At 38.8% G+C, this 14665-nt stretch overlaps 1 long non-coding RNA gene across 1 annotated transcript; it reads left to right on the forward strand.

Annotated features, from left to right (window-relative positions):
* The first annotated feature begins 369 nt into the window (after positions 1–369).
* On the forward strand, positions 370–6781 carry LOC115021839 (uncharacterized). The gene is made up of 3 exons (XR_003833758.1): positions 370–477; positions 2225–2365; positions 6679–6781. It is a non-coding gene; the product is annotated as an uncharacterized LOC115021839 (long non-coding RNA).
* Positions 6782–14665: the final 7884 nt, after the last annotated feature.

Here is a 14665-nt window from a genome sequence, read left to right on the forward strand (position 1 = left end):
TCAAGACGCTCGTCTCAGTCACGTGATACTTTACTTAAAAAAATTAAGCCCACAAGCAACAATGAGTAGAAAACAAACGTCTTTAAAGAGCTTTTTGGAAAAGGGAAAAGACCCAATGAGAAGACATTTAAAAGACAATATCAGGAGTCACTTAAAATACGTGTTTAACGCTACAGGTGATTCTCATGCGCCGCTCTGCATAATATATAGGCTTGAAAATGAGGCAACGAAGCCTTCATAACGCCAGCACCCGGCATTAAAAGACAAGCCCTTGGAGTTTTTTGACATAAACAATTACTTATGGCCACCACATCAACAAATGCGAATGCACTGAGAGCGTCATACTTATAACTTATACTCATAACCGTGTCGCTAAGAGAAGAAACATTTTACTATTGGTGAAGAATTTATACCCCTATATTGGACCGGCTCGTTGCAGAGACACAAGCTCAGGGCTCTCACTAATACAGCATAATGGTGAGTTTTTGATGCACTTTATATTTGTTTATATGCCGGCCGTATCATTTTATTCCGTCATATTTACCCCCCCCCCCCCCCCACACACACACTTTGAAGGCCGGTCCGTAAAGATATTTTCTTACATGAAACCGGTCCGTGTCGCAAAAAAGGTTGGAGACCGCTGCTATAGAGGACAACAACAGGTGAACAAAGCACTGAATACACATCAGCCTATTCTGTTAAAGTGAACTGGTTCTCTTCACTGCTCCTTGAACACTTTTGACCTTGTTCTGTGACTCCAGACACACACTCAGAGAAACATGGGTTTCCTCAGACGATGGCAGCGGGCCAAAATAAATAACCTGCCCTCGGAGTGTCGGCCGAACCACAAGAAATCCAAAACCCAAGACCCGGCCCAGCGGCACTCACTCACAGGGCTATCAGCGAATGACTTGCTGAAATTTTAATTGTCCGAATGCATCATGTGGTTTGGAAACAAAATCAAATCAGGATGGATCATCCTTCCTCTCTTTGACACCCATCCAAAAGGAGAGTAGCATTTTTGATTAGGGTTTCATTTATTTATTTTAGGTGGCTCTGATTTCAAGGTCGGGTTACAACCAACTTGGGGGACAAACAGATGACATTGTATGGATAGGTAATTCAAGAGTCTGCATGCTTCGATCCTCACAGATAAGCTGGGGAGATAAGAGACAGGTGTCTTGTAGAATAGAGGACATCCATCTCTAGACATCCAATCGCCAAAGCTCAGTCAAAAAGGGTTTCCATGAAATAAAGGGATTGATATCAATACCTTCCCTCAATTAAGGAGATCAAAATTTCCCACATACATGCTGACATATCTTCAATAAAGAATGTTTTTCTTTTTTTCAACACTTTTTGTTCAATTTGACTTAAATTTGATACAATTAGTGACCCAATTTTCCATATGAAGTTTTAAAGGGGACATATTATGCTCATTTACAGGTTTGTACTTGTATTAAAGGTTTATACTGTAATATGTTTACATGCTTTAATGTTAAAAAAACACATAATTTTTCTCATATAGTCTGTCTGAATATCCTTGTATTTACCCTCTGTCTGAAACGCTCCGTTTTAGCGCCTGTCTCTTTAAGGCCGCGCTCTCGAAAAAGCCCAGTCTGCTCTGATTGGTTAGAGTTTCCGGATCTTCTGTATCTATGCTCTCCACGTCTCCACACCGTAATTGCAGCCGGGGAATGACTGTAAAAAAGTGTAGCAGCACTTTATTGTAAAGTTATGACACCATAACCTTACAGAAGTCGTGACTGATCATTTAAGGGAAAAGTCTCTCAATACGGGTTGTGCGCATTTCTTCAAGAATTGAGCATCTTGATACTTTTACAGTATTTATAAGTCACCTAGACCTGTTAAAAAATAAAAAAAGACATTAAAATCTCACTTTTTTCAATATGGTCATTTAATACAATTAGTTGGAAGTGTGTGTGTGTGTGTTTTACTGTCCTCACTACATGGCTGCAGACACGTCCATGTATCACTTGTCTGATGTCTGTAAATGTGATTAAAGAAATAATAGAAGTAGACAGCAGATAGGATAACTCTGCATATGTGTTACCGCAAGTGATCGGTAAGTGAAAACAACAATCTTTTTTTTATTGTAAAATGCTTAACTTGCCAACCTCAATACAGCAGGATAACATTTTTGTACTTCAAATTCCAACTTGACAGTCTCCTCTTTGTTCTTTTTTCCCATCTTTCTCAAAAGTAAAAGCTGGCAATCATCGAACCTATCGTGGAGCTGCTGAAGGTGCATTTTTAAATACACTGGAAGTCTGTGTGAGTGATGGGACGGAGCGATGGTGAACAAATATTGGAAAAAGGGTGATGAACATCTCTGACATTCAAGGTAAGGACATTTGGTCAGGGGGAAAAAAAAATCAATGATATTCTACTCAGCAACCAATAAGGGACAAATGGAGTGAGACCTTCTACGGAGTTACTTGATCTTTTTTCCGAGCAAATGCAAACCAAACTGATTCCTCTACAGTAGTTCGAATAAAAATATCCCACGACCTCAATGAAGGTCAAAGAATAAAGAACAAGATCAATGATTCAAATATTACTCAGCGTTATGATAATTAAATGTATCCATCAATATATAATACAACCTTTATCCTGAGAATGAATAGTGTGGCGGAATTTAATGTGCCATGCCTTTCAGGTTATTATTAATCGTCCCGGACATTAATAATTGGACAGTAAATATTCATTACAAGCCTCCATATCATGACATAAAGGCTATGTCTGGCCAATTAAAAATGCATAAGGAGTAATGGGGCTTTATGAATAACTTAGCAGATGCTTCTCAAATGCTAGAGCATGGGAAAAGCAACACAGACTTAAACAATATGACAGTCCGGTCGCATAAGACTCAGGCTAACCCGGCAATAGGACTGTGTGGCTCCACCATGTCATCCAGGGATCATGCTGTTCCACTTGACGGAGGACTGCAGGACAGAGTGCAGGACTCCGGTAGGATGAGAGGAGGCGGACTGTGTTTACGTCGATGATGCTTGGTGCCCAAACGTCCACATTAATGGACAATGTTTCCCTGATGTTGAATCTTTTTATGTTAAAGATACTGGCCCTATTATCCGCCCAGATAATTCACCAGTGTTTTTGTTTGTTTACTTTCCTTCTGATGCAAAAACAAAACAAAACCTTCTGCTACTACTGCTGCTTTTGTTCTGTTCTGTTTTGTCATTGTTTTCATGTGTAGCATAATGGACTACACGTTTTGTTGTGCAACAATGTGATGCAGAATGAAAAGAAATGATCCTAGAATCCTTATATGTTATTATAAAACTGAGATGCTACACACTGTATATCAGTTTTTCTTAATAAATAATGTAACTGAATTATATTTGCTGTATAGTATTGTTGTATTGCTAAACTTATTTTTTATGCTTTCTGATTGATAATCCTGTAGTTGCCCAGTAGATGTCAGGTTTGTATAAGAAAAGGTGTTGGTGACACCTTACCTCACTGACACTTCCAGTCCCTCTCATCCTTGTTGTACTTGGTAAACACCACAGGGTCCAAAATGTAACACAACTGACATGAATATTCAAACCACACATACAAACTTAATTACTTGTGTTAATTCACAAGTACAACACAGTTAATCAGGTTTGGGTCAGGTTACTTTGAAATGCAGTCAGTTACTTAATACAAATTACACGGCAAGTTTTGTAATTAGTAATGTAATTTATGGCATTACAAAATAAAGCAATCTAATTGAAACACTTTTGGATTACTTCAAAATCATGATTATTGTCTTGAGTTATCGATTTGATTGACTGTTCTTAGTTTTTTCACAACTTTTGTCTTGTCCAATAGTCCAAATTCAAACATACAATGTAAGTATTAACTGATAAAAATATCTACTATTAATCTTCTTTCAATCAACTGATCAATTTAATCAATGCATTGCTTTATCTCTACTTGTATGTATTATTAGGTGCAGTAGTAGTTTGATTTATATTCTTCATATGTTTTGTATGCCAAAATCTTACATTTGTAAAATAACTAAAACCTTTAAAGAAATGTAGTGCAGTAAAAAGTACAATATTTCCCTCTGAAATGTAGAAATAAAAAGTAGCATGGATTGATTTAAGATCTGAAAAACTGAGTTACTCCACAAACAATCCTGCAAAAGCACCACTTTAAATACTGTGTTTACCAGAGATGTGCACATAAGTTACTTGGAAATAAGTTACTCAGCATGAAAAAAGCCTAAAAAAGACGGCGAAAGAAAGTTAGTCGACTAAAACCGAAATTACAGATTACTCGACTAATCAAGGGGTCAGCCGTGTGAGCTTTTGTCTACAGTTTGCATTTCAGAAAACGCTACATGGAACATAAGCTGTTGGGTTATGTAAATATACTGACAAGATCTTGGCTAAAAAGAAACCGCCACATTCATCCCCGAATGGGGGAGTGCTTCTGGCACCAGTTTATCCTCGTTGTGGTAGTGATGGCACGCTGAGGGGACTTCAAAGTGTCTACACTGCTCTGTTACTACACACGCCAACGCCTCGCTTTTAGGTGGAAAGCTCCTTCTGTTCATACTTGTTCATACTCTTTTAATGCTTGTTTGTCGACAAACTTCAGAAATCAGCCAAAATCAGCTGATGTACACATGGAGGAAAGTAATCTCACTGAACACCTTGGAGGGCTGTGTGTGGATACAAAATATATCTATGGTGTTAATAGATTCATTAAGCTTCTCTAAAGTTGCTTATCTTGGATGTGAAAACCTACTTGGCAATAAACATGATTCTGATTCTAGAGTGGTGCTCAAGTCAAGTCTGTGTATTCAGGTTTTCAGGCTTTGGATGCACCAATCTCTGGAATATGCTGCGTGTATCACAGAAAGCCTTCTGACAAACATGTTTTTTTGACAGGGGTTTGTTTATTTTCAGATCACTCAGCTGCCATGTACACATGTCGCTTCACATTATTTTGTAAAGGCAATGCTATTGCCACCTTGACTCGAGTGCTAAGCCTGATGACTGCATTTGGATAACGAGATAAAAAACACTCAAGTTTCTTTCAAATCTATTTTCACATTTATAATGAGTTCACTCAGACCTGTCTGCTGTTCCTGCAAAGTCCTAAAATTTAACAGCATCCAGGTCCATTCCCATTGGCTCCAATGCTCATACCCAATGCCTCCACTTTCTGGTTTCCCCATGTTTTATCCATAACATGGACCCAAGTACTGTCAATGCAAGCAACCTGGCTTCTCCTGTGACCATAAAAAAACACCTGACATTTTGTCCTGGATCACCTTATTGTGTGTTAGCAGCAGGTACAAGTAATTATACCAATTTATCCAAGGGCCACTTGGATAAATTGGCAGAAGTTGTATATTAGCTGCTAAATATTAATACAATGATAATCGGTTTATCACTAGTTTTGACTTTTTCCCCCTACCTCCACCTAAAAGTTATGCAAATGATTACATAGCAAGAAGGGAATGATGATTGTGTTGTTGAATAATCTCACAGGGAAGTGAGTCTCTCAAAACGTTGAGGTGATTGCTATTTCCCTAACTACCACAGAACAAATCACTTAGAGAGTAAAGATATACTGTAGGAATAAAGTCCAAAATCTTACAATACTGATTAGTTCATCGCTTACAGGTAATGCATTGACAACGAATCATTCCCTATCAGTGTGCACAGTGGAGTCGGGTCGATTTCCGATTTTTCTGATTTTGCCGATCCGGTCTGCCGGTGTACAAGCTTAAACTGGTTCGATTTTATGCAAATCGACAGAACCGGCAGATTCCATTATGACACGTTCTGGCAAATTAAAAATAAGCAATCTGTGCCTACAGCGACACACCGCTAAATCCAACTTGTATTACATTAGTAATAAGCAATACGACAACGTGATTAAAATGATATTTTGTTTGTTTATAAAACCGACATAATATTTATGTATGACAGGCCGAGGCAGCCGGCAACAGGAAGATGCTCGCGGCACATGTTGTGTTTGTTTACTATAAGGCTTATGTGTTTTGTGGGCTGATGAGACAAGGCATGGCAGAGTTTGTCTCAAAGAAAACTAAAGCTAAAGCGCCTGGCTGCCGCATCTGTGCATGCCGCCATCTTGGATAAATACATCAAAACAGACGAGGCAACTTGTTAACACCGCGGTAGAAATTAGTAAAATTCAGTAGTCCAGTCCAGTGTTTGGCTTAATATCAAACGTGTTTAAAATGTTTTACACCGGCCCAACCCTAGTGTGCAGTTCACCCAGTTGTCGGTTTGAATAAAAGCCAACAGGGGTCTAGTGGCAGAACTAAAAGTAAAGTGAGGTAGTATAAAGTTTCTAAGCCTTCTGCCCAGTGCAAACTAGGATATGCTGAAGTAGCCCGGACATGGAATAAATATTGTGACTGGTGTGCATGAGGTTTTGTGTGGATTAACTCGAGGTGTGTGCAGTGCTGACTGAGAGCATGCAGGGTTACCTTGGAACAGGTGGTGCATCTACTTAACCAAACAGCTTGTTTTGCGTGGCTGCTGAAAATAAACATTGACTGATCCCAAAACTTATCACCAGTATCCGTCCATTCCTGGACTGTTTTGTTGCAACAATGTCCAATTGAACATAACTTGTCTGTAATTGCTTTTTTCCATTCTCCTCTAGTTCTGAGCTTTTTCTATTGCCATGTGCTAGCAGGGCTCAGCAGAGATGTTATAGCTGCGCTGCACACTGCGGACAGTCATGGAGCCCCGGAGCAAACCAGCGGACATATATATCACTTGACTGTGTGTCAGGGCGATTACTGGATAAAGATCACAATATGACACTTTTCCTTTTCTGTGCTGGCTCAGTGAACAGAAGGAAAGCTCCTGCAGCTCAGCATGCCCCCGTCCAGGATATTGATCACAGATCTCAGACCTAAGACCTCTCAAGCCTGTTAGGGGAAAAATCATTCTGCCTTTTTCATTGTCAGAACATCACACTCATTCTCATTTTGGGAAGTACAGATTTTACGAATGGTAATCCATTTCTACTGATTTCAGAAGAGTGACGCTTTCTTTAGTGTCTCTCTTCTTGCTGGATATTTTCATGATGTATCACAGGTTTATCAACGGTTTGAATCAGAGATTTTGTCACTTTATCAGTACAAGTGCTGTGGTTAAGTTTGTATGATGACAGCTTGCCAAATTGTTTAGGAATAAAGCACATTTCCTTGAGGCCTTTTCAGAACTCTGGAATATTTTTGGCTGCCGATGAATACACATTTGGTGCCTTAGTGAGTATTTCCAACGCCAGGACAGTGTATGCGGGAACAATTTAAAATATACCCGAAAGACACTCGGAGAGCGCAGACCTCCACCAAGGCTAATGGTGCATTAACTTACCCCTCTAATGGTCCCATTTCCCAAGTTTGGAAGGGGCTCTTCCGAACTTTAAGCCGTAATGTGGAAACAACACGGACCCTACAAAGATCATGTGTTGTATTTTATTGCTCAGAGTGTTTAAACAACTCATTATTATTTATTTCCGAGTTGATGTTCTGACTTGAGGAAATCATTTTTCAGATTATTCCGACACCACATTAATGCAGCACAAATGCCCTATATTGCAACGTTAACAAAAGTGAAAGATAATTTGTGCATCTGTCCTTGGATTCTGATCTGCTGCAAAATGTAATGGATTGTATCTTGGCCATGCTGCATCCCCTCCACCAAATTTCATGAACATTGGGCCAGTAGTTTTTCCGTAATTCTGCTGACAAACAGACAAACCAACCCGAAAACATAACCTCCTCGGCGGCAGTAACGAAGTGCCTATGTTGAGTGTTGTAGATTTTGGACAACAATATAGTTATAGGTCACAGAGGACTAATATAATAGGATCAGTTCATTTACATGGGATTTGTTGACATTAAGAAAAAAACTGAATTTCACGTCTTCATGGTGAAAATATTCATTTTCACTGTGTAGTAAGTATTCCCAGTATATTTACTGTACATGGTAGTTCTACTTATGAGTTCATGTGTGTGCTACCTAAATCAATCAGACATATTATGATTCTCTTTCGGTAATATGGGAAACACATATTGCACACCTTACAGAGTTGCTCTATTTTTCTTTCCTCTCAATGTTCTTTTTCTCGGCTGTACTAAAGGGGGAACGAGGCACTGTGACCCTCAATCTTTTCAATTCTTTTCTAGAATGGCCAGAAACAAATCAATAGTGCAAACAAAAGCATTTTTATATATGCAGTTATTAGGTCATAAGCTACAGTATGTCACACTTCATTCCAGCAACAGCTGAGACCTCCAGTGGGGCCGGCTCTCCCTGAGCCCTATCCCCGCAGGGACATTATGAGAATCATAAATAATACGTGCTAATGAGATATGAATTGATTACGTGGGGAAAAGCTTGACGCTCTCAATCCATCACTCTAAATGATGTTTAACAATAGATTACCAGCCAATAATTCCCTCAATATGAGATTAAATAAAATAGCAGGGCAGTTTTCAGCAGACTACCGCCACCTCCCTCTCCTCCCATTTTCCAGCGGGTGGAAATAAATCTGCTCAATTACTGTACCATCAATCCGTTTTTCACCGCTAAGGACATTATTATTTCATTTAGAGCTTGTTCATGCATCATAGATTATTTCATTTTACTCAGTCAATACAGAGAAGTGCAGTATTTTATGTTATCCACTGGGGCTTATGGTGAAGTGGGGTTTTAATGGAGTATCCATGGCTCAGGAAGAGGGGACTTGCTGTAAATGGAAGAAACGTGGTGATCACCTGGGTGCAGTTAGAAAAACCCAGGTGTATATTTTAATGCTCACATATTCAGTTTTTATGGGAAATATACATTTGCTACATGCTATCCTCAGGCACCTGACAGACAATGAGCGAATGGTTCTCCTTCAAACCTGTGATCAATTGAAACCACATTAGCTGTGCCTATAAGATGATTTGGAACATCACTTCAATCCCAAAGAACAATGAAAATTGGATAACACACATGCTCACTGGGCTCTAACTTAGCTGCAAATCATGTTAAGGTTTTCAGTGAAGCCAAAGTTGTGATTGGTTATTTCTCCTTTAACTGCATCAAGTTGTACCTCTGAGGGTTTACTTGTGATGATCTGTGTTAATGTGTGTTCTTATCGCTTTTCTATGGCTCAAAGACACATAGGCCTGGAAACAAACAAACGCAAAGAGCGGGAGTACTTGGAATGAAATTCCAAATAAAAGGTTTAGATCATTGGTTGTGCTCTTGACTTGAGCTCCAAAATGTAGCATCTTCACTCAAGAGGTTGGCACTTGCCTTATTTCTTACAGCAACCATATTCAGAATGCAAAGAGGGATTTCAAAGACATCGTTTTTGTAATTTTGAGAGTTTGGGTTGTGCTTCCATAACATGTCTTCTTTCCGACTAGTGGAGAGTAAATATCTACTACACTTCGTCTATTTGTGTCTGTAGATTTATTCAAAATTCATCAAAAGTTAGCATTAGATAATGTCCCATTTAAATATTTAAACATAACCTTTGAGAAAAGTTGTAATACAAAAAATAACCGTCATAATGTAAGTAATCAACGGGGGAAGTTACATGGTGATATCTGTTAACTAAAACTTTTAAATACATTTTTTAATTCATTTTTTAAAGGCTGTTGACAGTATTTTCTGATTTATGCAGTGGTACAAAGAGATAGCTAAAATTCCCTCTGTAAAAACCTGTAAAAACAATTATCAAGAATTTTCAACCTAGCTTATTCCAATGTTCAGATTATAAATATGCTTCATTTGAATATTTTATCTTACAATTTCTGAACATTTGTGATACAAAACATATTTCTCTAAGGTAAGTAATCAACTGGGGAAGTTTATTGGTGATCTCTATTAGTTAAATGTTTTACCTGTTCACCTGTAGTGTCTCCCCTGTGTGGAGAATGGCATTAGCTACATCTTTATCTCAGGAGTGCAATTTTACAGACAGAGAATGGTTCGCTGATCCAGTGTTTTTTCTTCTCCTTGGTGACCTGTCTCTGTAACTGCTCCTGTCCCATCATGCAACAGACAATTTAACTGCAGTGTAACTCTGAAATTGGCTTTCAGAAGTTCTGGATTATAAAGTATGCCCTAATGAGTTAAATCAAAAACTTTGGTTCTAATCATTGATCTTAATCAGTTCGGATGGCTATGTCGGTCCGTTGGCGGGTCAACCACTTTGGTCCAGACTTAAATATCTCAACAACTACAGCATTACATGGATTGCCATGGCATTTTGTATAGACATTGAAGTGAAATGTCTTGAGAACTAATTTAAGGATTGTTTTGAAATTTGGTGCAGACATTTAAGTTCTTCTGAAGATCAATCCTTATCACTTTGGTAATCCTGTGACTTTTTCTCCAGCGGCAGCATGATTTTCACACATTTTTTATAAAATCTCTCGAAAACATTTGGATAGATTGCCATGACATTTAGCACATACATTAATTTCCCCCTCAGTATGACGTGTAATAACTTTGGTGATCCCTTTACTTTAGGTTAGTTTTAATTTGTCCAATACTTTGGTTTATCACCAAATCCCTTCAAAACACAAGATATACCAATCAGCTTTAGCTAGTCTACCTATCTGTGTTTAGTACTAACTAGCAATGCTAACATCTTAAACAATTGTCAGCATGTTAATATGCTGACGTTAGCATTTAGTACAGCCTCTCAATACCATTAACTGAAGCGTGGTAGCTCTAAGCATGCTCCCTGCAGAAACGTGTGTACCCTCCCCTAGGCGCACTGTCGGCAACAATTATTGTGAACATGCTCACACGAGTCGCACTCTTGTCCGTGCCAGAGTAGCCATTGCCATTTCTACTTGCTTCGTTTTTTCTCTTGTCTTTTTGAAATATTATGTTTATTTCTAATTGGTGTATTTTGGAAGATGGTGGAAGAGGAAGTGATTGGGTCGTTGGTACAATAGAACATTGAGCCAATTCCATAATTGTGTAGGTTTGCGGGTGCACGTGTGTGTTTGTGGAGCCTGGGGCGCGAAGCCATGAAACTGGCCTAAGTCTTGTTCAAATCTGGTTCAGAAACATGATATCGCGCACACTTCAGTGGATACATGCGTTTTATACATCAGTGTACAATCCATCCATAATCTATGATCTTTAGAATATAATCCCGCTTCACCACTGGTAGCACACTCCAGTTTATCTCAAGCGTCAACATCTTTTATCTGTAAATCCTACCCATCATGCCTGAGTCCCTTTATACCATGGCTTTGTAGCATCCCTCCTCATCCCTTTCTATCCTGTCTTCCCAATGCCCATTCAATCCACTTCTCCCTCTGTCTCTTTGCTCCCTGCGTGGCCTCCTGTGGGTGAGGAGTTGAGTGGGCTTGTCTAGGGGCTGAAGTCGGGGCTGGATTGGGAAGAAGTGGCTGTCACAGTGTCTGATTAATGACCCGTCGGTGGCGTGTCCAGCCACATTAGGGCTCCATGTATCTACCAGCGTCCACACGGGGCGAGGGGCTTTGTTCTGGGAGGAAATGGTGTCAGCTGCCCACAGCCGTTTGCCTATAAAAAGAAAAAAGATTTACTGTCATCAAAGGGCAGATTAAAGCCCACAATGGCGACATTGATTTTTCTTTTCTAAACCAAAAAATTCACATTTTGGGAAAAGCCATTCCAGGACTAGAGAGAGATATGATCAGCTTATTTGGAAAGGATAATATGGAATCTTCTCCCAGAATGAACTTTGAAAGAAGTAAATTGTAAATATTGATTTCTGAAATGAAGTGTCAATCTTGGTTGGGCCAAGATTATTCCTATCATCTGGCTGAACCCCCAGCCAACGATGAATTCAAAACTGCTGACAAAGTGGAGTGTATAGGATTTCTGTTAAGAGCAGTCGGCAGCGCTTTACCGCTTGGCCGGCCTGAGCCCCTGCCGGTAATGGCTGTTCAATTTTATCAGATAACGGAGGAGATCTCATCAGAGGCGAAAAATGAAATGAACTGTGACTCCGAATCAGGATCCCTGCTCTTATCCCAGCAAAAATCATCCGTGCGGGGCCCAGGGCTTTCCATTATTTCAGGTCACTTCATTACGGCCCTGCACACAGGACCCAATTGCTACAAACAAAGCAGGCCCTTCCTGTCTCACCCAGGGGTCGAATGTGAGGGGCAGTTTGATAGGCTCTTGACGTGTCCAGGGTTATCCCATTACCACTTAAGAGGGTTGCTGAAAGGCAGCAAATCTCGCCCACTTGTTTGTTATCCTTTCTCACCCTTTTGTATCATGAGAGGTTTTATTGCTCACCTTATTTCTCATGGTGGAAAATAATTCATCTTTTCCCAGTTGCGGTGCAAAATGGATTTTTTTGGTCATATGGATGATGAAGATAAGGTGAGAAGAGGAACACACATTTACCAATGCATTATGAAATGTACAAATAAAGTTATACTTTTAGATGTAATGAAACAGCACATATTACAGTACAAACATATCTAGCTATTGCATGATGTTGAACATAAATAGAAGTTTCCTTTCTTCCCCTAACCCCAACCCTAATAACAATGACTTGAGGTGTTCATGCTTAAACAAGAAAAATAAGCTTTGCTTGATTATCGCTTACTACTTTCTGAAGTGTGTGTGCATGTGTGTATTTTCCTCACTTGCAATAATGAATGAAATAAGCTGTTATCGCAAAGGAATTTGTAGCTTTGTGAGTAATTACAGATTTTGTTCCAGCCTCCATAGGCTCGGCATTGATCTCCAGGAGGAGGGTGGTCGATACACATGGGGGTAGGGGCATTTGCTACATGGGAGAAAAATGACATTGGCCCAAGCGGAGAGGTTTAAAAGAGCTGAGATGAGTTAAAGGTAGGGAAACAAAGACTGAGGGTTCTCTGCATTCCTTGATTTATTTGATAGCGTTCTTCATTCTGAAAAGTGACTGTTTGATAAGCATTTGGCTTAAGATGGTCCCAGTAAAAGAAATCGATTGAGTCACCGATAATTGTAAATGAATAACTCAGTAACATAATGATGACACATTTAAACATTCACTTTGTAGTCAAACACTTTTAGAACGTTTCTTAGGGTTTTTCTGTTTTCAAAACAGCTCAGAGCAAGCGCTCAACTCGTTGAAACTTATCTGATCTGCTTTGAGGTTCTGACCGCTGGATCTATACATTGACCCATGCAGGCTTGAGTTACACTGTCACAGTTTTTTTTAATGTAACTGATACATTACATCTTTTCTCAGTGTCACTCCAGTCACACATATGTCAAATACAGTCTGCACTATACATCATTAGAGAGAAGCTGTGATTGAGTCCCACACTGTTTATATTAAATCAATAAATAAAAGAGTCTTAAATAAAACATTTAATGTTTAGGAGACAGTGTGTGAAGCTTTATGCCTATTCCTTCAGGGAATTTGGTGGTGGGGGGCTTCAAGTGATTAACACAGTTTGAGAAAATGAACGATGCAAATGATTCCTTCAGAATAACCATTATGTGACTTGGTTCCATGCAGAAAATACATTCAATCCATTACTAGCTTGTGTGACATGTTTCACGTTCTAACCTTTTTCAGGCCATATGGATGATTAGGGTTGATTCTACCTAAGTTGCTTTCATGTTATTAATTGTTCTGTTTCTGTATGAAGGTCAAATGTTGTTTGTTATAACATTGTGTTTCTTTCAAATAAAACAAGCAATATGTCCATGTGTGATTTAATTATGTTACAGTTCCATTAGGGACATGTGCACAGCACTCTGGATAAGGCATATTATAAGAGAGAGGATTTCTTTGCTAAACTGTATGAATTATATATTGTATTTCTTTTATAGATCATTTGTTTATTTTTAGCAAACAGAACTCACTATTGAGGGACAAGTGGTGCAACGTACATTTACTCATGTGTACTAATTGTACTTATTGTACCAGTATACATTTGAGTTAAATTAGTATTTGTACTAGAGTATTTTTAGTTCATGCTACTTTATACGTCTACAGAGGCACATATTGTACTTTATTTCACATCTGCAGTACTGTACTCTGCAGATTAAGCTGTTACACTATACAGAGTTATACAGATATGATGCACTGTTAAAGATTAAACCACCAGATAAAATATAATGTGTGATCTTAAAGTAAACTCAACTTCGACCGACTACAACAGTAAAATACTACTTTCACATTACATAGTTACTTTACATGTCATACTTAAAGTGCAGTTTGCCAATGTCAAATTGCAGCATTGCGTCTTTTACTCCACTGCTGAAAACCTTCTCTTATGTTCAACATCAATTACTTAATCTTGTTAACATAATCATCATTCATCTCATTACGTGATATGTGACGATAGAAAAAAGTACTTCTTCTATTTTGACTGTTGTGGTCTGGTTTCCCCGTGCTCATTTTCCTACTAATAACTGCACATTTAAATACCAAAAACACAAGTAAATAGGCATGTCTCAGTCACTTGTTGTCATTTATAACAAATAAATGATCTCTATCACACTGTTACATCATTTTAAGTTGGTATTAAAGTCATTAAGTCGGATCAGGATGAGGTTTATACAATGGGACATGTTCTTGTACCGTCCATGTGGTCCACAGTTGTCCATGGTTGTCCCAG

This window comes from Cottoperca gobio, chromosome 16, assembly GCF_900634415.1.
Source record: "Cottoperca gobio chromosome 16, fCotGob3.1, whole genome shotgun sequence".
NCBI classification, from domain to species: domain Eukaryota; kingdom Metazoa; phylum Chordata; class Actinopteri; order Perciformes; family Bovichtidae; genus Cottoperca; species Cottoperca gobio.